We start from the raw sequence: 27,053 nt of genomic DNA, 5'->3' as shown, positions 1-27,053 counted from the left end.
TTGGACCCAGTCTCTAGTGCCAGTCTCCAATGTCAATTTGGTTAGGGTCTCTTTAATTGTTCTATTCATTCTTTCTACCTGCCCTGAGCTCTGGGGTCTGTATGCACAATGTAATTTTTAATTTATCCCCAGTAATCTGGCCACCAACTGACTTACCTGGGAGACGAAGGCGGGGCCGTTGTCTGACCCTATTACCTTGGGCAGTCCAAACCAGGGGAAAATTTCTTCTAGGATTTTCTTGACAACCACCTGGGCAGTTTCTCGTTTGGTGGGGAAGGCTTCTGTCCATCCTCCTGTGGGCCTAGTGCAGCGGCTCGTGCCGTTTCATCGGCCATCCTGTTCCCCTCTGCTACTGGGTCGTTGCCTTGCTGATGCCCCGGACAGTGAATTATCTACCACGGCCGCCCCGGCTTTACGTTCACCATTTCGTAGAAAGCTACTCCCCTCGGTGTACCAGGTTGCTTCAGCACCTGGCAAAGGCTGGTCTGTCAAGTCCCCTCTGGTGCCATGGACCTCGGCTAGGATCTGGTGGCAATCATGCATTACCAGGGAGGGGGACTCGGCTTCTGGAAGCAAGGTGGCCGGGTTTAGGGATGTAGCCGTTCCGAACCGTATCCGCTCAGAATTCAGTAACATGGCCTGATAATGGGTGACCTGGCGTTTGAGAGCCATCGATCAGGTGGCTGGCGGATGACTGTCTCTATGGCATGGGGGGGCCACCACAGTGAGGGGTTGGCTGAAGGCCAACTTATCTGAGTCTTTTACCAGGACTGCCACAGCCACTATTATTCGGAGACATGGGGGCCATCCTGCAGCCACTCTGTCTAATTTTCTTTTGAAAAGTATGCCACGGGCCTTTTCCAGGGTCCCAGTTTCTGAGTTAGGACCCCTTTGGGTATTCCTTGGTGTTCATCAGCATATAGCGCAAATGGCTTGGTTACATCTGGGAGGCTCAGGGCAGGGGCGGTCAATAAGGCCCTTTTTATTTTGTCAAAAGCCAATTGTTGCTCCTTTCCCCAGTGGTAGGGGGTGTTGGATTTCGTGAGAGGATATAGGGGAGCCGCCAGCTCTGCAAACCCGGGTACCCAGAGGCGGCAGAACCCAGCACTGCTGAGGAACTCTCGTAGCCCTCTGGCACTAGTGGGTGCTGGGATCAGGGCTACAGCCTTTTTGCGGCCCTCCGTCAGCCACCTCTGGCCTCCTTCCAGGAGATATCCCAGATAGGTCACTCGTCTCTGGCCTATTTGGGCCTTTTTGGCGGAGGCCCTATACCCCAGTCCTCCCAGTCTTTCGAGCAGGGCCCCCGTACCTTTTACACAATCCTGTTCTGTCTTAGCCGCTATGAGCAAATCAAACACGTACTGCAGGAGAACGAGGTCCGGATGGCCAACTCGGAAGTCTGCCAAGTCCTGATGCAAGGCTTCGTTGAACAAGGTGGGGGAGTTTTTGAATCCCTGTGGTAGCCTTGTCCAAGTGAGTTGTCCTGAGAATCCCGTCTCAGGATCTTTCCATTTAAAGGCAAAAATAGGCTGGCTTTGAGAGCTTAACTTTAGGCAAAAGAATGCATCTTCTAGAGCTCAAGGGTCCTTCTGCCTCAGTTAAAACTGAATGTTGAGCTCCCGTAGCAACCAGGAAGGTCACTGGTTGACCCCCCCACTTTAAGGGTTATCTGAGGCTCGGGGGGGGGGGCTCCTGGCCCTGACACCCCCAATCTTCATCCTCTAGGGACAGTACGGGAATGGGCTTCTTAGGTCCCTGCGTTTGGCCCTTCTTTGGACAATCTTTAACCCAATGTCCTTTTTCCTTGCAGTAGGCACACTGGTCTCATTCAACCCGTGGTCTTCTTTTGTCTCCCAGGTCCTTACTCTGTCCTGACTTACTCTGCCCTGAGCTCTGTATTACGGTGGCCAGTATCCCAGTCAGTTCTTTATTGCGTTTCCTCTCTCTCTCTCTCTAAGTATACATACAGTAGCCCTCCATTAATCTTTCCAGAAAACCTGCCGGCGTCTCATCTTTTCCCTGCACTATAGCACGTACCTTTGCCAAATTGGTGGGGCATCGCCCTGCCCCTTTGAGACCCGCTAGGAGTACCTGGTGATAGAGACGGAGCTGCTCCCTCCCAGCAGCAGTGTCGTAGTCCCAGGTCGGGCGAACCAAGGGGAAAACGTCCTCAATTTCATTAGGCAGCTGGGTCGGCCTCCCATCCGCCCCGAGGACGCTTTTCTGTAGATGCGCGGTCTCTCCTCCGTGGTGAGGAGAGTCTGCAGGAGCTGATCAGGGTGCCCATGGGGTCCTGGCTGAGAGACCGGGGCCTTCACCTGCAAGATAATATCAATATTAAAAGTTCCATTCCTGGGCCACCCGACGTTGAGAGTCGGCCACTCTGAGGAGCAGAAGGTGACCCATCTTCGTCTTCTGACTTCAACCGAAAGGTTGTGTGCTCGGCCGGCGACTTCTTTCCAGTGATCTAGAGTGAGGCTTAAAGGGGTGGTTACAGTTTGCCCTGCGCGTGTAGAAAAGAGGTGAGTGGGGAGGAAGAGGACAGGAAGAAAGACACAGAACAGACAGACGCACACAGATGACAGGACCGGCCCGGCGGATTCAGACGGGAGCGGTCGCCAACAGCGACCCTCCCCGAAGAGGAGGGAGTACCGGGCTCCCTCCCTCTTCCAGACCACTCCGGAGTCCGACTCCGGAGGGGGACCAGGGGTCTCGGGCACGTCTGCCTCCCCCGCTGGTCCAAATACAGAGTACAGCGTCCTGCAGGCACAATACAGACCCGGCACAGACCCGGCCAGTCAGACAAACGGACGAGACAGATATGACATTTAGCGAGCTCGGTCTTACCTCCTACCGGTCTTAGGATTGAGCCTGGGGCGTCTCGGATCCCGGACGAGCCCCCAAATGTTGGACCCTGGCTCACGGGTGCCAACGTGTCCCGGCGGACGCCCCAGAGACTCAGACCCCAGACAGGCAGATGCAATTAGCAAGAGGGTTTATTGGACGTTTGCGCAAACGGGCTCTCCGCCTCCGAAGAGGAAGAGAGCCCTGATTAGTAATTACAGGTATCTTTTAAAGGCAAAAGGGAAAAAAAAACCGCTTAAAGACAAAAGAACCTCGGGAGTTGCATAGCATTCAGGTTATTGATTTCACAGAGGGTCAACATGAACCTATTCAGGGACATTCCAATCAGGGTGTGGGGGGAAATGGTTTTCTTATTGTAAACAGAATGCTTTTAGTTGCTAAAATTTCAGGAAGACGCCTGGATGGGCTGCCTCTGAATTAGGGCTGGCCCTACTTACAAGGGGGGAGGTTTCTTCACAGTTACCACCATCCTTCCCTCAATTCAGTGTAACCACGATTCTGACCCTTACAACAGTCTTGCTTTGCCAGTTTCTGTAGGTTATATAAATGATATTTTTGAAAGTATGTTTTATGTTGAACCACGAAATTTGTCAATATTCAACAGTTTGACTTCTATAAAGGCAACTTCACAGGGTTCATCCTAATGAATTTTGTGTGTCTATTCCCTCTCCTCCACTTAATTTATATTTGTGAGATTCATCCATACTGCTGTGTGCAGCTATATATCATTTATATACATTGTAACCAAACTGTAACAGGATTTGGTGTCCCTTTGATGTAGTTTTGGAATATAGGTGATGTTTGGTGGGCTGAGGTCTGGAGCTGAGGACCAAGAAAGATGTTTGAGATGTCTTTGTGTGGGACCCAAGGAACTTAACAAAAATCCCCTACCCCTGGACAAGCAGAGCAGGACTAACTCAATTTTGTGCTACACCCGCCATCTCCTGTATCACCCCCACGTGACCTTATTGCTTAAGACACTCCCCCACCCTAGTCAAGCCGCTGAGCACACCCTTACCTGAAACCGGAAACCAGCTCATATAGAAATGTGGAACCCCTAGCGCCAATTCTGACCAGAATGATAGGCTAGTTCAAACGGTCCCTATAGGGTAAATTGTAAATCAATTGGCCACCTGCGTGTGGACTGACATGACTATGCAACTTTCGGTGTGTTACAATCTCATGGGCCACGGACCCCTATAAGACTGCTACACCTCCTAACCTAGGGGTCCATCCAAGTCCCTGCTCCGCTGTGTCGAGTATACTTGGACCCAAGCTCGAGCTTGTTAATAAACCCTTAATAAACCCTCATGTGCTTGCATCGTTGTCGGCCCCTTGGTGGTTTCTCAGATTCGCAATCTTGGGCACAACATTTGGTGCAAAATGGTGGTTTTATTAAAACAAGGGGACAGGACCCCTAAGCAGAAAGAGTTGCTGTCCCTTGGGTTATGAGGAGCTAGGGATTAAATACTTGGGAGTTGGGGAGGCAAAAAAAAAAAAAAAAGGGAGGGAGGGAGCTTTCAAAAGGATTTTCATATGTTAAAGAAGACTCACAGTATACTAGAGGCCTGGCCACAGTCAAGTTAAGGTCCTTTTCCCCTCTCATAAGACATTAACATTAAGATAGTTGGGAACTTCCTGGAGGAGTGTCACACAAATCCCACCCAGGAGTGAGTATGTGTTTGGGCTGAAGTTTTGCAGGGTGTCAGCTTGTGCTTTGTTCTCAGCTGGGCTTCCATTCCCTTTTCACACTTAAGTGCCTGCGATTCTTGATCATGCAGCATTGAAGAATGAAGACCAGACAAAGAGTGGTGGGCAGCAAAGCAAAGTTTATTGAGCAAGAGTATGAAGCTTCCAGAGAGGGAGGGGGTCCTGAGTGGTTTGCCCTGAGAGTTTCTAAGTTTAGGGGTTCCTATGAGCTTTTTGTGGAACTTTCTTAAGCAATCAGGGTGTGAAAATCAGGGCTTTGGTCGCATATCTGTCTATGGATTAGGTTAATGTCTACATGCTGATTGACTTTTTTTTTTTGCTGACATCTGGGGGCTTAGGTATTAACTGCCCCTTGCCCATAATATTGACAAATGCTTTTGTGGTTAATTGTCTCTTTTTAGGTCATTTTGCAGAAGTCATTTCTGGAAAGCAGAAATGTCAGTGTGGTTGCAAAGCAGAATGTCAGTGTGGTCCTATATCAGCTGAAAATCAAGATGTTAGTGCTATTTTATGTTAGCTGTCCTGCCTCCAGATGTCCTTGTTGTGGACCCTACCCCTGACTACATAACTGTCCAACCAACTCCTAACAAAACCAAACTGAGTTCATTCCTTAATGAGTCAGAAACTGCACCAAGTTGAGTTGTAGCACAAAGAAAACTTTAACTGCAGCAAATGAGAGATCACAGGAAATGACTTCCAAAACCATGACTCCTTAAGAGAGGGTGGATGGGTTCCTTCTGTTTATGGTTAGGATGAATATTTAGATAGGAAAGCCTTGTCACTGTATGTAGATGTGGGCAGAAGGTCACACAGGTGGCTTAAGGAATCATGCCTATGCACATATTGAATGTCATGTAAATGAGGCTGGGGCTCCTCCTTAGGCAGAGATTTTAGTTTTTTTTTTTTAATTTTTATTTATTTATGATAGTCACAGAAAGAGAGAGAGAGAGAGAGAGGCAGAGACACAGGCAGAGGGAGAAGCAGGCTCCATGCACCGGGAGCCCGACATGGGATTCCATTCCGGGTCTCCAGGATCACACCCTGGGCCAAAGGCAGGGGCTAAACCGCTGCGCCACCCAGGGATCCCGTGAGATTTTAGTATTAATGATGAAAAGGTAATGATGGAAGGTCATTCCAGGGGTCACTCCATGGTCCATCTGTGCAAGCATGAGTTGGGCTTTTAGCTCAAAAGGTCTGGGTGGTCTGGGCCGACAGGGGGGTCTTGTCAGGGCAGTCACCATCACCTGAGGGGTGTTTTCAGGTTTCATTTGCCTGAGTTGAGGTAAGCTGGAAAGAAGAGTTTAAGGAAAAATGTAAGACAAAGGTCAGTGAGTACAAGCAGGTGGGCAATACATGTCAGGTCTTGGGGTCCAGCTGGCAAAAGGAAGACCCTGAAAGGTTTTAAGCAGAGAAGTAACATTTGATTTGATTCAAGACCTTGAAAGTTGATTCAATCTGCAAAGTGGATAAAGGAAGGATGATAGAGCTTGCATGAAAGGACATGCAGTTATGAGTAAAGATGATGGATGGCAGCAGTAGAGACAGAGAAGAGAGTGGGTCTGGGAAGTGTTTTGCAGGAGAAGTGAACAGGTGGATGGATTCAATGTGTGGTGTGAAGGAGAGAGAAAAATGCAGAGGTACTCCCAGGTTTCTGTACTGAGTGGTTGTTGGGGCATTTACAGAGAAGTGAAGAGTAGGAAATATTTGAATATATAAGTCTCAAGCTCAGAGATATTTAGGGCAGAAATATAAATTTGAGAGTCATCATCACATAGAAGATATTTAAGTATGTGGGAGTGACTGAGATCACCTAAGCTGAAGAACAGGACACTGCCAGATCTCAAGTTTGGACAGTAGAGGGGAAGCCAACATGGCCAACCAGTTGATAATGAGCATACAGTGAAAATAAGTAGGGTTTTGGGAGACAGGAGAAGAGAGGAGTCTTAGAAAGCAAGGAGAATGAGTTGAGTCAAGCATCACAGAGGTCATTGGTCCCATTGACAAGAATGGCAGCACAGAAGCCAGAACAGAATGAGTGGCAGGGGTCTAAGGAGCAAAAGGGAGGTGCTGAACAAGGATAGTCAGTGTGGACTGTTCTTTCTTTCTTTCTTTCTTTCTTTCTTTCTTTCTTTCTTTCTTTCTTTCTTTCTTTTTTAATTTTTTTTTAAATTTTTATTTATTTATGATAGTCACACAGAGAGAGAGAGAGAGGCAGAGACACAGGCAGAGGGAGAAGCAGGCTCCATGCACCGGGAGCCCAATGTGGGATTCCATCCCGGGTCTCCAGGATCGCGCCCTGGGCCAAAGGCAGGCGCTAAACCGCTGCGCCACCCAGGGATCCCTCTTTCTTTCTTTTCTTTCTTTCTTCTTTTTTTTTTTAATTGAAATTCGATTTGCCAACATATAGTATAACACCCAGTGCTCATCCCATCAAGTGCCTCCTCTGTGCTTGTCCCCAGTCACACACACACCCCCACCCACCTTCCCTTCCACTACCCCTTGTTCATTTCCCAGAGTTAGGAGTCTCTCAGGTTTTGTCACTGTCTCTGATTTTTCCCACTCATTTTCTCTCCTTTCCCCTATAATCCCTTTCACTATTTCTTATATTCCTCATATGAGTAAAACCATAGAATGATCGTTCTTCTCTGATTGACTTACTTCACTCAGTATTAACACCCTCCAGTTCCATCCACGTTGAAGCAAATGGTGGGTATTCACCCTTTCTAAGGACTGTTCTTTCAAGGTGCTCGACTGTGAACATGAACAGAGAAAGGAGGAGATACCTGGAGGTTAAAATAGGAGTCAAAGACACTTGAACTGTTTGGTTTTTCTTAGGATAACTGGCACTAAGAAATAATCCAGGAGAGAAGAGAAGATTGAGGATAGAGATGAAGGGAGACACTGAAGACTGAGGTACTTATAAGAGAGACCTGATACCCTCACTGTTTAGGTTTCAGCTCATGCCTAGTTCTTGAGAAAGGTCTTAACATGCTTCCCAGTTACACACATACACACACATGCCACCATCACAATTACCATCAGCATTCTTTTTTCTATATATTAAGTTTATTATGTTCTTCTTAACACTTACATAAAATAATAATAATATTGATAATATTGTTTTTCTATCCCTCCATTTACTTCCCCTCTTGCAACAACTAGTTTGTTCTCTGTATTTAAGAGTCTGGTTTTTATTTGTTTGTCTCTTTTTTTGCTTGTTCATTTGTTTTATTTCTCAAATTCCACATATAAGTGAAATCATATAGTGTTTGTCTTTCTCTGACTTATTTCATTTAGCATTATACCCTCTAGTTCTATCCACATCATTGCAAATGGCAAGATCTCACTCTTTTTAATGGCTGAGTTATATTCCAATGGTATATTTGCCATATCTTCTCTACCCTTTCATCTATGGATAGACACTTGGGTTGCTTCCATATTTTGGCTATTGTATGTAAATAACGCTACAATAACCATAGTGGAACATATGTCTTTTTGAATTAGTGTTTTTGTTTTTGTTTTCTTTGATAAATACCCAGTAGTGGAATTAGTGGGTTATATGATAGTTTATTTTTAATTTTTTAATACTGTTTTCCACAATGGCTGCACCAATTCGCATTCCTACCAACAGTGCCAAGGATTGCTTTTTTTCCACATCCTTGCCAACACTTGTTATTTCTCGTGTTTTTGATTCTAGCCATTCTGACAGGTGTGAGGTGATATCTCATTGTGGTTCTGATTTGCATTTCCCTGATGATTAGTCATGTTGAGCATCTTTTCATGTGTCAGTTGGCCAGATAATAAATTTTTGTTTGGATATTTATTGTGATTTTTCCCATTTGAATATGAGCTTTAAGAGGGCATAAATTTGTCGGTGTTGTTCATGACTATGTTTATACCATCAGAGCAATAGCAAGTATACAGAGAGTATAAATAAATATATGTAAACAGAAGGGCCCATGTGGAGAGAGGGGTAGGAGCACCTGCTCAGTTGTAACAAGAGGGAAGATGAGGAAGACTTCTGTTTTCTCAATGAAGCCCACTTTGCAGTCCACAGTCATGGGCTGAGTGTAGGGGCAAGGAGTGTAGGAGATAGAAAATATGAAAGACTCTGGGATCCCTGGGTGGCTCAACAGTTTGGAGCCTGCCTTTAGCCCAGGGAGTGATCCTGGAGTCACGGGATCGAGTCCCACATCAGGCTCCTTGCATGGAGCCTGCTTCTCCCTCTGCCTGTGTCTCTGCCTCTCTCTCTCTCTCTCTCTCTCTCTGTGTGTGTGTGTGTGTGTGTGTCTCAGGAATAAATAAATAAAGTCTAAAAGAAAAAAAAAGAAAATATGAAAGACTCATCCAGTAGGCAGTACCTGTCAGCCATGACTGTTCCAACCCATTGGAAGTTCTCAAAATATATTAGACTCTACATATGTTCTTCCCTCTGCTGGAAATGGCCTTTTCCCCTAGGCAAACACCTAAGTCTTGGCCTGCATGTCCCATCCTCTGTGAGGTTCTCCAGCAGATCCTCTTCTCCTGACAGTAGGTAACTACTTTGTGTCCCCATTTGCAGCTATTCACACAAAAACCATCTCCTGGAGGTGACCCCACTGGACCCAATGGTTTGTAGATGTGGTAGTCTCCCCCACTCAGCTGCAAGCCCCCCAAAATCAAGCATATCATTTTTCTCCCTTCATCCCAAAGTTCTGCATGAGAACTGGCACATAACAGTGTTAAATATAGGATCTAGAATTCAGTTGGGTTGATTTATTGTTCAAGAAAATCTCAAACTGGAGCTACCCTGGGACAAAAGAGGCCTTAATGAAAGATATGTGGTTGTGGATGTCGGCTGTGGACAGGTTAATGAGCAGATGCATGGCTGAGTAGTCGTTTCCCAAAACCAGAAAAGCCCTATTTATAGGGCTTCCATAGGTGGACTTGGGACTCACGTGAAAACTGCACCCCAGTTGGGAAGGCAGCCCCACCTGAGCCTTCAACACTACAGAGGCTAAATCAGGTCCAAAGGGTGAGTGTGCTTTAGGCCATAGTCAGATTCCACATGGAGTTGCACCATGAAGTTCAGCCCACCCATCCCTGCTTCTCTGTCCCTATCATGTCTTCCTGGAGGAGGGAACAACACTTCTTTACCTGCTAGAGCTTCACACAAACATAAGGTTTATACACTATACCTCTAACACAATATCCTATACCACGTGTAAACAAACAAGACATATGCCCTTTGTGGGTTTACACCACACCACAGACATGTACACAACACACATGCACACGTACACATGTACATAATACTTGTGCATCCACATATATACAAAATACACACACACACACACACACACACACACACACACAGAGCTGGTCCTCCTACAGAGCCAGTGCAGATGACTCCGGGTGCTGGCACCATGGCTGCCCCCTTGCCCTTTGCCTACTGCCTGAGCCTGAAGCACAAGCCATGTAGCCACAGAGGCAGAAGGAAAATGACAGTTCTGTCTTTTGATAATGCATCTCTATTATTTTTGTTCATCATAGGGTCCTCAGTCAAAGGCCTGTGTGTTTATAGATTCCATTTGGTGTTGGAGGAATCATCCCACTTATGATCCAACCCTTACAGATACCCCCAGTTGGAAAATAGGACACAGCTAACCTCAAGGAGACCCCAACCCTACCCTCTGGAGCCTCCAGGGAGACATAGTGTTGGCCTTAAGGCCACCCCCAGTTTGAGAAGCAAGGAAAAGCCCCTGGCCTCAGAAGACCCTGAGATGCTAATGACCTTATAAAGTTTGAGAGTACCCATCTCATGCACCTTCATCCTCTCACCTTTTCCAAACTTTGGTCTTTAAGAAGACATTGGTAGAGGGGCACCTGGCTGACTTAATCAGTGAGGCATGTGACTCTTGATCTCAGAGTTATGAGTTTGAACCCCACCTTGGACATAGAGCTTACTTTAAAAAATTAGAATAATCAAAGTGTTTATTTATTTTTTTTTTAAATTTTTATTTATTTATGATAGTCATACAGAGAGAGAGAGAGAGAGGCAGAGACACAGGCAGAGGGAGAAGCAGGCTCCATGCACAGGGAGCCGGACGTGGGATTCGATCCGGGGTCTCCAGGATCGTGCCCTGGGCCAAAGGCAGGCGCCAAACCGCTGCGCCACCCAGGGATCCCCAAAGTGTTTATTTAAAACAAGAAAACAAAGACATGGTATAAAAAAAAAAACAAAACAAATGAAACACACACACACAAACTTGACTAAACTATTCATCTGTTAAAAAGCTCTGTCTAAAATATGACAAACATTTTTTCCACCCATGTATTGAGTACTTAGCTAAGCTCTAACCCAGGCTGGGCCAAAACATTGATTCTGACATTTCCAGTCTGTATGTCATTGCAGCTTAATATACCTACCACCAACACTATCACCACATTTAGCTTGACTCAGTCTTAAATTCAAGAATTTTCATATCAGAGGTTAAGAGGGGATCAAGAACAGGGGATGGTGCCAAATTACTGGGAATGTGGCCTGCCCCATGTTCACACACCCCTGTGGTAAAGCCCTCATCAGGGCCACCATGCTACAGTTTATCACCCTGTCCACAGTTCTTCAGACCCCAAGTGAAACTCCCAAGGCCACATCTGCTTGACTGATGACACAGCGCAGCAGAACTGACACAGAATGAATTGTCTCCTGTGCATTTGAAAGAAGACAGTTGTGCAAGGTGTGTTTTGACAGGCTGCGAGGAGGGCCAGATTTGAGGCAGCAAGAAGGAGGACCAGCTGATAATTATCATTTCTTCTACTGGAATATCCAGGTGACAAATCCACCTTGGTGCTGAGAACTCCAGCTGTTGGAAAAGCCAAAAATGGGTGAGTCTCATTGGCTATTCCACCCATGTACTCAGAGTATAAAAGGATTACTCTGTTTCAGCTTCATCTGGAATCAAATTATCAGTCTCATTTGCTGCCCTCTGTTCCAGCTCTGGTGTGAACAAAAGCCAGGGATATAAAACATGTTAAGCCCTCTTTACCTGTGAAAATATGAGATTGTACTAAACTCCATCTGGCTACAACTAGTGGCTCTAAGCAGGACTCAGGAGGAACCCTGGAGTGGGAAATCATCCATACATATATGAAATGGCAGACCTAGCCAGAACACCCAGGTACAAGATCCCAAGATAGAAGGCTGGTCTCTAGCGCCACACTGCAGACTACCAGCAAATTGCTGGCATAAAGAATTCTTGACATCTAAATATGAATGCAAAGATTGTCCATTGGCCTGTTCATTCACTCAATAAACATCTAATGGGAACCTGCTGTGCCTGGCATTGCTGGCCAAACTCTAGGAATTCAGAGAAGAATAAGACAAAGTCAAAGAAAATACAATATGATAGAAGAAATACAATGTTAGAAAAATGTCTAATCTTAAAGATGGCCAAATGAGCAACCCTGCCCATATAAGTGAGGAAGTTAATTCATGAAAGTAGAGATAATTGAGCTGTGATGAAAGAAAAAAAGGAAAAGGAAAAGGAAAAGGAAAAGGAAAAGGAAAAGGAAAAGGAAGGAAGGAAGGAAGGAAGGGGAAGGAAGGAAGGAAAAGAAAGAAGAAAGAAAAGAAAGAAAGAAAGAAAGAAAGAAAGAAAGAAAGAAAGAAAGAAAGAAAGAAAAAGAAAGAAAGGAAGGAAGGAGAAAAGGGAAGGGAAGGGAAGAGAAGAGAAGGAAAGGAGCTTTTGGGTGGCTCCAGTGGTTGAGTGCCTGCCTTTGGCTCAGGGCGTGATCCAGGGTCCTGGAATAGAGTCCTGCATCAGGTTACCTGCAGGGAGTCTGCTTCTCCCTCTGCCTATGTGTCTGTGTCTCTCATGAATAAATAAATAAAATCTTAAAGAAAAGAAAAAAAAAGAAAAGGAAATACCTGAAACCCTTTAGCTTGACCTCAAATACCTGGTACTTTTGAGCTATCTGGAAATCACCTGTGTCCTCAGTGTCTTGGTTTACAAGATGAAGGAATGCCCACAGAGCTCTTGTCCAGCTCATAAGGTTCTGAACATCAGAGAATCAATACACTGCCTTCAAGTGCCGGCAAGTGCCCAAAACACAAATACAATTCGGTCTCTACAGGTCAAAGTCAGCTATGAGCTCAGGCACTAAAGTTTCAGGTAAGTGTTCAATCCTTAATGTTTAGTAACATTCAAATCTCAATATAACTGTAACGTTTTAGGTGTAGGACATTTCCAGTATTAGTAAATATGACAATGTTTTAGCATCCTCTTCAGGACTATGAATTAATTGTAATTATATTATATATATGGCCATTTGTATATAATATGTAATATAATTATAATGCAAGAATATTTCAGGATGTAATGAACTTATGTCTTCAGGCCAGGCAGGGTTGGAAGATGTGTAATGCAGTTCTATATTATGATTCAGGTAGGCCTCAAGGGACCAGAATCTAGATTGTAATTACAACCAAAGAGTACAGAGCAATAGTAATTGATCATCACTGAAAATGGCTGTCTTTGACAAATTTTCTCCAAAATTCGGTTGATTCAGTAATTCCATGAAGCAGACTTGTACATTGCACCAGAAAGGGCGGGAGGCCATTTTGCAGCTAATTCAAAACTGAGGGCTCCTCCTGAGAGAAGCTGGTTGGCTCAGGACCAGGAGAACTTTGCCAAGGTACTCCTGTTATCAAACTTCTTGTCTTCAGGACAAATTAATTCTGCCTGTACTCCTTCACTGGCTCAGTGAAGGAACTCCATAAGGGTTAAAGCTGAGCCTAAGCCGCTTCCTAGAGAAAAGTCAGCCTTACCTGCAGGTGGCTCCAAAGCCTGGCTCCATACAGAGGCAGGCTACCTACCATGCCGGTGGGTGTGAGCACTGGTTTGACTTCTCAGTTTTCGTAATAGATTGTCAGGCTTGCTCCCTCCTCCTCTGGTTTCCAAATCCTGTGCAAATACACTCACCAGCATTTCAGGTGTGTATCTGAGAGGGTACCTTCCCATTCAGGACTCCAGAAGGCTCATCCCAAGAGAATGCTAATGATGACTATAACCAACATTTCTGCTCATGTATTGCTCCACAGCTCTCTACAGTAGGGGCTATGGCTTCCTCCATCTGAGACTAGGATTCTACACTTTAGAGAGGTCAAAGAGCACTAATGAGGAAGTTAAGCCAGGACTTGAACTTGGGCAGTTTGACTGTCAGTCTTTACTCCTAGCACTGGAAAGGTAGTCAGCAGAAATTGTATCTAATCACTCGCATCCTCTAACTCTATCTAGGAGACGAGTTAGATCAGTATAAGACTCAAAAGTCAAATATATTAACCTAGTTGCTCAAAAAGTGACCTTCTTTGGGCCAAGATGTTGGTTGCTGACCTGGGATTTTATGCACGACTTAACAAAAGGGGGCTATGGAAACTATCTCTGTGTGTTACCACGCTCTTCCTAGAGATTCCTCTTCTGTAAGGTCCCACTGATAGACATTTATTTTTTATTTTATTTTAGTTTTTATTTTTTTTAGTCTCCTTTGAGGAAAGCAAGACCTCTGTAACTTATTCTGATTTCTTTGTTGCTCTAGCTCCCATGACCTAAAAACAATGTCTAGTCTAACCATAAAAATTAAAAAATAATAAATAATAATAATAAAAATCCAGACAAACCCAAACTGAGGAATACTCTACCTGACTAGCATTCCTCACAGTGGTTGAGGCCGTATAAGACAAAGGAAGTCTGAGAAACTACACAGTCTAGGGAGCCCAAGGGGCATGGAGACTAATGTGGTATCCTGGATGGGATGTTGGGGCTGGAAAAGGACATTAGGAGTAAATAAATGAGATGGACAAATTGAGTATGGACCTTAGTTGATAGTAGCATATATTGATATTGGTTCATTAGTTGTGACAAATGTACTACAATAATGCAAGACCTTAACAATAGGGAAAACTGTGTGGAGGGTAAACAGGAATGCTGTACTATCTTTGCAACTTTTCTGTAAATTTGAAACAATTGATTTTAAAATATCTTGATTAAATAAGAAATAACGTCTATGTTTCTAGGTAGGAGAGGACAAACAGAAAAAAATATCAATTCTCCCCTAGTCAATTTATAAAATAATGCAATGTTACTCAAAGTCAGTATTCTTAGAAGTAATGAATTATTACAGTTTATTTATGAAAATAATCAGATGATAATAGCCAAGAAAATATTTCTTTTTTAATGAATTTATTTTTTATTGGTGTTCAATTTGCCAACATATAGAATAACACCCAGTGCTCATCCCATCAAGTGCCCACCTCAGTGCCCATCATCCAGTCACCCCCACCCCCCAAGAAAATATTTCTAAAAAATTAGTGAAAAGTGGACTTGTATCAACAAAAAAAATTTAAAATACAAACATAGGAAAAGAGAGAGATTAATGGCAAAGAATAAACAGCCAAAGGACAAACCAAAATATATAATTTAGTCTATAATAATTAATTGATAAATAATTAAACAAAAAAGTGGGAAAATTAACTACAGAAATTCCAAATTAATTTCATTTGAATTCAAAAGTTAAAGTAAAAAAAATTTTTTTAAACTTGGAAAAATACAGGCACCTTATCTCATGGTAGTCTTTTCAGTGTACAAGCATAATAGGCAAGAACAACAAAAAAATACAATTTCTGTGTCTACAAGTAGGAACAAAATTAAATAGCATACAAAAAACTGGAAAAAAATACATTTACAACATATATAACCAGCAAAGATTAACATGCATTATTAATATATTAAAGAAATCCATAAAGAAAAAGATGAGCAGTTTACCCAAAACAAAAGAAATAATGGATAGGAAATTCACTAATGAATAAATAAATTCCAAGACATCAAAAATATGTTTATAACTAGTAATCAAAGAAGTAAGATTAAAGCAACAAGTTTGCTTATCAGTTTGGCAAATGTGAAATAATAAAAGGAATGATAATAGCCGGCGTGACAAAGGTGTGTGGAAATAAATGCTCTCATACAATGCTTGTGGGAGTTAAAACTGGGACACTCTTTCAGGATGACAAGTTGGCACCCATAACAACAACAGCAATAATAATGATAGCCAAGAATTTTGTACTAACTGGGGCCAGGCGGGGATCTAAGGGCTTACCATGTATTAGGCCACTTGTGTGTCATAGCAACTCAATAAAGGAGGTACTATTAATATTCATATTCACAAGGGAGGAAACCTGCAAGATCTTCAAAGGCCATTCAGCTGGCAGGTGGCAGAGCTGGATCTCAATCCTAAGTGGTCTGACTCTAGAGCCTGTGTCCTTGCCTGTGGATATAATGTGATCAATGTGCTGTGACCCAGGGATCCTGCTTCTAGGAATTTACCCTAAGAAAACAATTGGCAATATTTATAAACTTGTGTATAAAGGTATTTAGCGCAAAAATTTTATAAAAGCAGAGGAAAAGGGAATGTAAATTATCAGCAGTAGAAAAATGATTCACTATATTGAGGTATAACCAGTCATTAAGACATGCTGCAGAAAAATAAAAATATGTTAAGTAAAAAAAGTAGGCTTTAAAATGATAAATATGGGCCACACTGCCCCACCCTCTGGCCCCATGCATCTAAGACATGACCAATTCATGCACCCACAAGTCTGTCCAGCTCTAATGAGTGCCACATCTGCTTCCTCCAAGAAAGTGGTTTAACAGCTCCAGCTGGACACCAGGCTCCACAGGGTGAAGGTTTCCCAGGTAGCCACATATTTGAAACAAATGTTCAGCATGACCCCCTGCTGAGTAGAGTATCTTCAAGAATCCCTTCAGACTGCAGAAAATCTTTTCCTTTTTGTAGTAAAACTAACCTTTGGATTTTTTTTCTAAACACTTTTAATGAACTGGTAAATTTGAAGCCTGTACAAAAGCTTATCCCTGTAAATAGGTGCTATCAATATAAACTTCTCTTGTCAGTCCTTAACATCTATTTCTCTGAATTTTCATAAATTTCTACTTCACAAGGGTAATTTATTTTTTATACACTGAGAGCATACAATAAAATACTTGTTAATAATAATAATAAGGAAATCATATTCTTTAGAGTAACACAAGGCCAATAGAATATTTTTATTTTTGATGCATTCTATATTTTACAAATGTTTTAAGTAAGCATGCTCTGCTTTATAATAGAAAGTTATATACTTTGTTCATTGTTTTAAAATGATCAAGAAAAGCAATTCCTTCTGATTCTCATATCTGATATGTCTCCTTTCCTTGGCTGTGATTTTCTATTTCATAAAACTTATAGGTATCCTTTGCTATTATTATTATATATTAATAAACAATATATATTACAATAAACAATTTTTGACTAAAACATTCATGTCACCAGGAAATGACAGTTTATCACAAACATAAGTTGTGAATTCAGAGTTAATTCATGATGACCCTCCACAGCATTCTTCATATGTTTGTGCTTCTCAGACCTCCAAGCACAAGTCCAGGCAGGGATTCAAGATCAACAGAGCAGGATGAGTCCCCAACTCCACACCAGGGTAAGGAGTATCAGGGGTCTGGGCCTTTCTCTGCTGAGCATCCTTCCCCAGAACAGGCACTGTGGAAGGAGCTGGAACATGTGGAGGATGAGGAGTAGAGTGGAGAGGATATCTCCTCATAGTTTGTGAAAATTGGGCAATCAGCATAATGTTCTAACTTCTAGGACCCTGAAAGGCAAGACCACCAGCCTCCCAGTTGAAGGCTGTGGTGGCACGGTGACACATGAAGGCCTTCTATGATCTCTGATTCAAATAGTATAGTATTATCCAACTTCTATAGTGTACTAAGCCTTTATTCCTGCCAGGATGTCCTTGAGGCATGTAGCACTTTATGGCCTAGCAAACACATTTGTCCAGATAATCTCACACAATCTTGGGAGCAGCTTGCCTGGCACCCTGTACCAGGCCCTTGTGGTCCTGTCCTCTGCTGTCTCCCCAGTGTCCACAACAGCACCTGTCTGTGTGCATGGAGTAGCAATGGACATGGCATCAAATGGACATGCACAGTAATGTACATGATATATTCTTATCTGTTAAATGGAGACATCAGTACATATTTCTCAGAGTTATTGTGGAGATAAAATTAGGTCCTTGCTGTAAAACTCTTGTCAAGGCAGCTGACATATTGTGTAGGGTAAATAAAAGCACAGAAATCCTTTAAAAAATTTGGAGTTCAGTTCCAGACCATTCCAATAAAGTTAATATTGCAATAAAGCAAGTCAGATGAATTTTTGGTTTCCCAATAAATATAAAAGTTGACACTATACTGTAGCTTGTTAAGTGTTCAGTAGCATGTCTTTAAAAAAAAACAATATGCATACCTTAACTAAAAAATACTTTGTTGGGCACCTGGGTGACTCAGTTGGTTAAGCATCTGCCTTCAGCTTAGGTCATGATCTCGGGGTCTTGGGACTGAGCCCTATATTAGGCTCCCTGCTCAGTGGGGAGTCTGTTTCTCCCTCTCCCTCTGCCTGCCACTCCCCCCTGTTTGTGTACTATCTCTATCTTGCTTGTGCATGCATGTACATGCACTTTCTCTCTTTCAAATAATCAAATAAAATCTTTTACAAAAATAAACAGAAAATACTTTGTTTCTAAAAAATGCTAACCAACATCTGAGCTTTCACCAAGTTGTAAATCTTTTTGCCTTTATGTTGATGGCGGCTGACTGATCAGGGTGGTGGTTGCTAGAACTGGAGGTGGCTGAGGCAAGTTCTTAAAATAAGACTACAATGAAATTGCCCCATTGATTGACTCCCTTTCATGAACGATTTCTCTGTAGCATGGGATGCTGTTTGATAGCACTTTACTCACAGAATTTCTTTTAGAATTGAAAGTCAACCTTCTCAAATCCTGTCACTGCTTTATCAACTAATTTAATATAGTATTCCAAGTTCTTTGTTGTCATTTCGACAGTCTTCACAGCATCTTCACCAGGAGTAGATTCCATCTCAAATAACCACTTTCTCTAAGAAGCAGCTCCTCATCCCTTCAAGTCTGATCATGAAATAGTAGCAATTCAGTCCCATTTTCAGCTTCTACTTCTAGTTCTCATGCTCTTGCTGTTTCTACCACACCTACATTACTTCGTCCACTGAAGTCTTGAACCCTTCAAGGTCATTCATGAGTGTTGGAATCAACTTCTTCCAAACTATTACTGTTGATATTTTGAATATCAAGAATCATGAATTTTTCTTAATGGTGAATCCTTTCCAGGTTTCCAATTGACTTTGCCCAGATGCATCAGAGGAATCTATGGCAGCTATGGCCATATGAAATGTATTTCTTCAATAGTAAGACTTGAAATAGTAAGACTTGAAAGATTACTCTTTGATCCATAGTCTGCAGAATGGATGGTGTGTTAGCTGGCATGAAAATAATATTAATATTGTTGTATATCACCATCAGAGTTCTTGGGTGACCAGGGACGTTGTCAATGAGCAGTAATATTTTCAAAGGAACCTTTTTTTCTGAGCAATAGTTCTCATTATTGGGCTTAAAATATTCAGTAAACTATTTTGTAAATGGATGTGCTGTCGCTTAGGCTCTATTGTGCCATTTCTAGAGCATGGGCAGAGTAGATTTAGTGTAATTCTTAAGAGCTCTAGAGCTTTTGGAATGGTCAGTGACCATTGGCTTCAACTGTAAGTCACCAAGTAGATTTGCCTCTAACAAGAGTGTCAGCCTGTCCTTTGAAGCTTTGAAGCCAGGCACTGACTTCAGGTGATATCTTCTAACACAAGGCTGTTCCATCTACATTGAAAACCTGTTGTTTAGTGTAGTCACCTTCACTGATGATCTTAGCTAGATCATCTGGATAACTTTGCAGCTTTGACATCAGCACTTGAATGTCATGAACCAACCTCTGCTAGCTTCAAATTCTTCTTCAGCAGCTTCCTCATCTCTCTCAGACTTCACAGGAATGAATAGAGTTAGGGCTTCACTATGGATTAGGCTTTGATACTCCTTAAAAGGGAGTATTGTGGCTGGTTTGATCTATCTGATCACTAAAACTTTGTCCATATCAGCAAATAGGCAGTGTTTGCTTTTTTACCATTTGTGTGTTCACTGGAGTAGCACTTTTATTTTTCTTCAAGAACTTTCCCTTTAAAAAAAAAAAAAAGAACTTTCCCTTTGCATTCACAACTTGGCTATTTACCTCTAGGACTTAGCTTCTGGTCTATCTTGGCTTTTGACATGCCTTCCTCACTAAGTTCAGTCATTTCTAGCTTTTGATTTAAAATGAAGGTCATGTGACTTTTCCTCTCCTTTAAAAACTTAGGGTACAAATTGAACACCAATAAAAATTAATTTATTTAGGGATCCCTGGGTGGCGCAGCGGTTTGGCGCCTGCCTTTGGCTCAGGGCGCGATCCTGGAGACCCGGGATCGAATCCCACATCAGGCTCCCGGTGCATGAAGCCTGCTTCTCCCTCCGCCTGTGTCTCTGCCTCTCTCTCTCTCTGTGACTATCATAAATAAATAAAAAAAAATTAAAAAAAAAAATTTAAAAAAAAAATTAATTTATTTAAAAAATAAAAAATAAAATAAAAACTTAGGGTCCATTATAAGGTTATTAATTGGCCTAATTTAATGTCTTTGTGTCTCAAGGAATAGTGAGTTTCAAGGAGAAAGAGAGAGGCAGGGGAATGGCTGGTCAATGGAGCAAACACAAAAGTCAGAATACATTCAACATTTATGATTAAGTTTGCCATCTTATACGGAAGTGGTGTGTGAGGTCCCAAAATAATTATAATAGTAACACCAAAGATCACTGACTATTGATCATCATTATAAATATAATAATATGAAAAAGTTTGAAATATTGTGAGAATTACCAAAATGTGACACAGAGAAACAAATTGATCAAATGCTGTTGGGAAAATGGTACCAATAGATTTGTTCCGTGCAGAGTTGCCACAAACTTTCAATGTTTTAAGAATACAGGAGTACCTGGGTGGCTGAGTCAGTTAAGCATCTGCCTTTGGCTCAGGTCATGATCTCAGAGTCCTGGGATTGAGCCTTAAATCAGGCTCTCTGCTCAGCAGGGAGTCTGCTTCTCTTTCTCCCTCTGTTCTTGTGCTTGCTCACTCTCTCTCTTTTCTCTCTCTTCAACTCACTCTCTCTTAAATAACAAAAATTTAAAAATATCTTTTAAAATGTATTAAAAATAAATGTCTGCAAATCATAATAAAGCACAGTACAGTAAAATGAGGTATGCCTGTATCTGAAGAACCAAAATATTAAAGTGTGAAAAGGCATCCCAATTTCCTGAACTCAAACGTATGACTGTCTACACAGTTGCCAAGATCCAAGGTCCTGATGCAGCAGAAAGCCTTGCAGGGTAGGGAGGGGTTGTACCCCATTTCACCACAGCCCCTCCACCCACTTATTCTTACAGCTGAGCACTTATGAAATCCCTTTCTCTTGTCATCAAAACATTGCAGAAGAAAGGCAGGACCTGAGGGGCCACGTTGCCAAACCACCCTGCTGGGTTCTGTTGGCAGAGTCAGGCATGTCCTGGGAGCAGTTTTTCTAGAATCAATGATGGATTTGTGCTGATCCAGTCATTCTCTTGTGATGAAAGTCACCGGACAACGTGGAGGTCTTACCTGATGCCTCCACCCTGAAGGAGGGAACCACCTGGAGAACATGTAGCTCTTTGGGTCTCCCTTACCCCTCTTCCTCAGCAAGACACTTGGCCATCTCACATACCAGATGGGGCCCTGTGGGGCCACTTTACCACAGAATGAGTCATCTTTGGGTACTGATGATTTCTGCAACCACACAGATTATGCTACAATCTGGAACTCAGCATAACAATGCACTCTCTTCCCTGGCCTCTGGTGATGCTCCTGGCAGCAAAGGAGTGCTGTGTTGTACCAAATGAACACTAGCACTCACATACTATGGGGTTTGATGCCACTTCCTTGACTTCCCTGAGGCTTCATTTACTCACGGGCATGAGGGAATAACAATGATGCCAAAATCACAAGTTATTTTGAAGGTTAAATGAAACAACTCTGTGACTACTAGTCAGGGCAAAAATATTTGATGATTTATTTGTTCGTTCCATGTGAGATTATCAGACAGGCCAGTGTAGTCAGTCAAACTTAGTCATGGTTACAAGATCCACTTTCCAACATTTCCTGAGGCCACTGCAGCCCCTGCCTGGACCCCCTCCTCACTGTGCTCTCTCTCCCCCACAAGCCTGCTCTCATCTCAAGGCAGCTCAACTTTTCCACTTTTCCTCAGGTACCACTATTTGAAGGAACAGCTTGTACAGTTAAGATCTAATCATGTTTCTTTCCTTTCTAAAAGTCTTTGGTGGCTGCCCATATCCTTTAAAGGTAAAAAAAAAAAAAAACCCTTAACATGGCTTTGAGACCTATTTATGATGCCTTACCCCTTCCTCTTCATGTGCACTGCACCACAGATCCATCTTTCGTAGGCCTTGCAGGGGTCTGCACACTCCATACTCTGTTACATCCACGCCTTCATGCATGCCTCTCCCTCTGCCTCAGATTCCCACCCACCTTTTCATCCCTATGACTTATTCTGAAGGATCCTAGGGCCAGGAAGACCCCACCATACTATATAGTGCTTCTAGAGTGTGTCCCTGTGTGTCACCCCGTGGTGCAAATGTTCAGCAATATGTCTGTCCTCCAGACTACCATGTAAGCCCTGCAGGCTAGGGGCTTTATCTTCTTCATTGTGGTTTCTCCAGCTTCTATCCCAGAGTAGTGCTCAGTGCATCAATGGATATCATTCTCTCCAGAAGGGAATTCTTTCTGTAATCTGCTTCCAGCATTCCAGCATCTCAAGTCGGCCCACTGTCCTCCTCAAGTGCCAGGTACAGGCCCCCCATTACTCTCTCCTGGGCATCCAGCACAACTCAGGCCCCCATCACAAATGAGAACTTACGTGCATCCAAATTTGCATTTAACTATATGCACATGGATCTTACCTGTGGGCAAACATCAGAGTGCTTTATGGCAACTCTCTCAAAGTTTAAGAATGCTGTTTGCGGCTATGGGAAAGAATAAAAAAGATTGGCGAACCAAGGCTTGATACCACAGTTTCATACTATTTTGTTCAGGCAAACGAAATGAACTTCTGGAGATAATCTTTATCACAGTCTGAGGTTAGTAAGGGTAATGGTAGTAATAATAATTCTATAGCCCTAATAATCACCAATTAACTCTAGAATAATGGTAACATTGATTGGATGTTTTCTATTTGTTGGGCAATATATTAAGAAACCTTATATGGACTGATTCAATGTTCACACCTATACAAAGTATCCACCATTACAGTTGTGTGACCCTGAGTAATTTTGCCTCCATTTCCTCATAACTAAAGTGGGGATAGTCATGGCACCTACATCATAGTAATTAAGTGAATTATTGTATATAAATGCTTAGTAAGTTCCCCTAAAATGTGACCCGCTCTCCCTCAAAGATGATCTGGACCTGAGGTTATAAGTCCTAACCACTGGGGTCTACTACTTTAGAGCTGTTATATGGTTCAGGCTGCCCAAGGGAGTAAGAACTAAAACCAGCAGGTGGAAAAAACAGAAAGCAGATATCTATTCATTATATTTTTCTTTAAAAAGCCCTTAAATAATAAATGCAGCAATTTTATATCCTTTCTACCTTTGAGAAACTATTGTTTCTGTGTTTAAGGAAGCATATATAATATGCATAGAAGTTTTGTTTGCAAGAATGAAAATCAAAGCAATGTATGGCCATTAATTTAAAAATGGCTAAATAGACTGTGGCAGAACCAATGCATTACTAAGGAATAATGACAAGCAACAATGTGACTTAACACTCTTCTACAGTATGTACAGGGTGCTGACCTAATTGCTTAGATAAATTAACTCATTTAATCCACACATGAACCTAAAAGATATAGGTATACTATAATACTAATTAACAAAGGAAGAGACTGAAGCTAAGGGAGGTTCAATAATTTAGAGCATACAAATAACAAATGACAAAGCTGAATCCATGCAGTCTGGCCCCAGAGTTTATCCTCTTCCCTAGTCTACTAATCTATTGTTAAATGGAAAAAAAAAAAAAAAGCAAGAGGCAGACAGACACGAAAAGTATGTGTACACACAAATGTACACACAATGCAATATTATATTGTTCCTGAATATGTACATAAAGACAAGGAAATGACCTGCTAAAAAAAATTGTTCTGAATAATAACACTGGTTGCCTGTGCAAGACAACAAGATCTTGGCACAAGGATTGGGAATGATGACCAGGAAAAATTTTACCTGATCTAAATTTTACAGCCACTCTGGAAAACTATGTGGAGTTTCCTCAAGGAGTTAAAAATAGAGCTACTCTATGACCCAGCAATTGGTAAAATGAATTCACCTCAAACATACAGATGCAGTGAAACGGCAGGACACCTGCACCCCAATGTTTATAGCAGCAATGTCCACTATAGCCAAACTGTGGAAGGAGCCTTGGTGTCCATCAAAAGATGAATGGATAAAGAAGATGTGGTGTATGTATCCAATGGAATATTCCTCAGCCATTAGAAATGACAAATACCCACCATTTGCTTCAATGTGGATGGAACTGGAGGGTATTATGCTGAGTGAAGTAAGTCAATTGGAGAAGGATAATCATCATCTGGTTTCATTCATATAGGGAATATAAAAAATAGTGAAAGGGATTAAAGGGAAAAGGAGACAAAATGAGTGGGAAAATCAGAGAAGGAGACAGAACATGAGAGACTCCTAACTCTGGGAAACGAACAAGGGGTAGTAGAAGGGGGGTGGGCAGGGGGATGGGGTGACTGGGTGATGGGCACTGAGGGGGGCACTTGACGGGATGAGCATTGGACGTTATACTATATGCTGACAAATCGAACTCCAATAAAAAATATACAAAAATAAATAAAAGAAAAAGAAAGAAAAAATAAATAAAATTTTTAAAAACTTTTGAAAAGACAGTGTTTTTTAGTATTAGAAATTCATAAAATAAAAATAGCTAGAAGGAACTAGCTACTTCAAATTAAATGACTTCCCTAATCTTAAAAGGATTGATGATGTATGGCTTAGATTGCCATTCTTAAGGAATTCCTTAGAGGGGGTCCAAGCATTAATAAGTGGCTACAAGGTCACCTATTGGTCCACTCCAGCTGGTTGTCATCTTAGGCAAATAAACTCACATGCTGCAAATTACTCATCACTTTTTCATCAATCTTCTCACCCTTCTTGTTTGCGTTAGCTCCATGAGACACATTGCTTATATTCACCCAAATGCAATTCTAATTCCTTTTTTTAAAAAATCTCTTTCCAGTGCCAGCATACTTGTCATGACTACCATGGAACACAGACAGACCTATGGGAACACTGGGGAACCTCTCTTGGAAAACCTGACTAGCGAGTATGACTTGGATCTTTTCCGAAGAGCACAAGCCCGGGCTTCAGAGGATTTGGAGAAGTTAAGGCTGCAAGGCCAAATCACTGAGGGGAGCAACATGATTAAAACAATTGCTTTTGGTCGTTATGAGCTCGACACTTGGTACCATTCTCCTTATCCCGAAGAATATGCACGACTGGGACGGCTCTACATGTGCGAATTCTGTTTAAAATACATGAAGAGCCAACGATACTTCGCCGACACATGGCTAAATGTGTGTGGAAACACCCACCCGGGATGAGATCTATCGCAAAGGCTCCATCTCCGTGTTTGAAGTGGACGGCAAGAAAAACAAGATCTACTGCCAAAACCTGTGCCTGTTGGCCAAGCTTTCTCTGGACCACAAGACATTATATTATGATGTGGAACCCTTCCTGTTTTATGTTATGACTCAAGCGGACAATACCGGCTGTCACTTGATTGGATATTTTTCCAAGGAAAAGCATTCATTCCTCAACTACAATGTGCCATGTATCCTCACCACGCCTCGGTACATGAGACAGGGCTATGGCAAGATGCTCATCGATTTCAGTTACTTGCTTTCCAAACTGGAAGAAAAAGTTGGCTCCCCGGAGCGTCCCCTCTCTGACCTGGGGCTCATAAGCTATCGCAGTTACTGGAAAGAAGTGCTTCTCCGTTACCTGCATACTTTCCAAGGCAAAGAGATTAGCCAGGAGACAGCTGTGAATCCTGTGGACATTGTCAGTACTCTGCAAGCCCTTCAGATGCTTAAGTACTGGAAAGGAAAACATCTAGTTCTAAAGAGACAGGACCTGATTGATGAGTGGATAGCCAAAGAGGCCAAAAGATCTAACTCCAGTAAAACCATGGATCCAAGCTGTTTAAAATGGACCCCTCCCAAGGGCACTTAAAGTGACCTGTTACTCTGAGCCAGCGAACCCCAGCAGTAGGAATCCGTACCCTAGGGATCTGTCTGTCATTTCTGTTGCTCTTGTGATTGGCAAGTACAGCATCCTTTGGGAAGGCCCTCCCCCTCAGGACTGTCCTGGCTCCGACCCTCGTGTACACTGCAGACGCTGGTTCTGAGGAACTGTTGTTTCGGCCTCAGTGAGGTTGCCTGGATGGGATCGCTGTTTAGACTTGAGTGCAGATCCCTCGTAGCACTGACCCAAGGTGTCCTGTTTGGTACTGTACCTGTCCAGTCACTGGTTCTCCTCATGTCCTCTAGCCCCATGAGGTTGTGTTGTGTCTTCTAAACTTTGTACTAGTGCTTCTTGCTGCCCGGACACCAGACTTCAAACCATGGTTGCCACCACCAGGACCTGTCCAATTGTTCCTTACATGCGGTTTTTTTGGAAGAGCAGGGAAGAGGTAACATTTCTGAGTGTGTGTACTAGGAGGGGTCCATTCCCTTTGGATTTTATCTCACTTGAAATTTTTTCTGCCATTTTTACTGAAAGGCCGGTTTTTGATCCGTGTCAAGCTGACAAGAGACCAATATTTTTTAAAACTCTCCCAGGGATTCGTCTTGGTAACTGCACATAACTTAATCAGAATGAAATGGAGAGAATTGACAGGTGGTGATTCTGTACTTTGATTTGAGTTCACCTGTGGGCATTGTGTGTCAGTGGAAGGAAACCAGTCCTCATTGCCTCACCAGAAAGTGCCCAGCCCTAAATGTTTTCCTCTCTCTTAAGCCCTTGCTCCTTTTTACATTGGCAGGGGCTAAACAGTGTCCGGTTCTCCCTTTCATGCTGCATGCTAACCAGTTCATCAGATTGCAGAAACCTACCCCCCGCCCCCCACCGTACCTGCCAGTCTCATCTGGCACACCTGTACTTTGCATTGATTTTTTGCCTAGACCTCCTTGGAGAAGTAGGAAATGAGTGCACATGACTTCCAGATCTCCCCTAAGCCCATGACTCAGCAAGGCAGAGTGCCACCCCCTCCCAGTGTTTGCTTCTCTGACAGTGCCTCACCCTCCCTCTTGAACTAAAGTGCTCTAGCCCTTCCAAGAACTCCTCCTCCATTTCCTTTTTGGGATTT

General features: G+C 42.7%; 1 pseudogene; it reads left to right on the top strand.

The window, feature by feature from the left end:
* The first annotated feature begins 24,948 nt into the window (after positions 1-24,948).
* Positions 24,949-26,175, top strand: LOC121491512 (annotated as a pseudogene).
* The last annotated feature ends 878 nt before the right edge of the window (positions 26,176-27,053 follow it).

The sequence above is a fragment of the Vulpes lagopus genome, chromosome 5 (assembly GCF_018345385.1).
Source record: "Vulpes lagopus strain Blue_001 chromosome 5, ASM1834538v1, whole genome shotgun sequence".
Lineage (NCBI taxonomy): Eukaryota > Metazoa > Chordata > Mammalia > Carnivora > Canidae > Vulpes > Vulpes lagopus.
The sequence above is the reverse complement of the archived record's forward strand: the minus strand, read 5'-3'. Positions and strand labels throughout refer to the sequence as shown.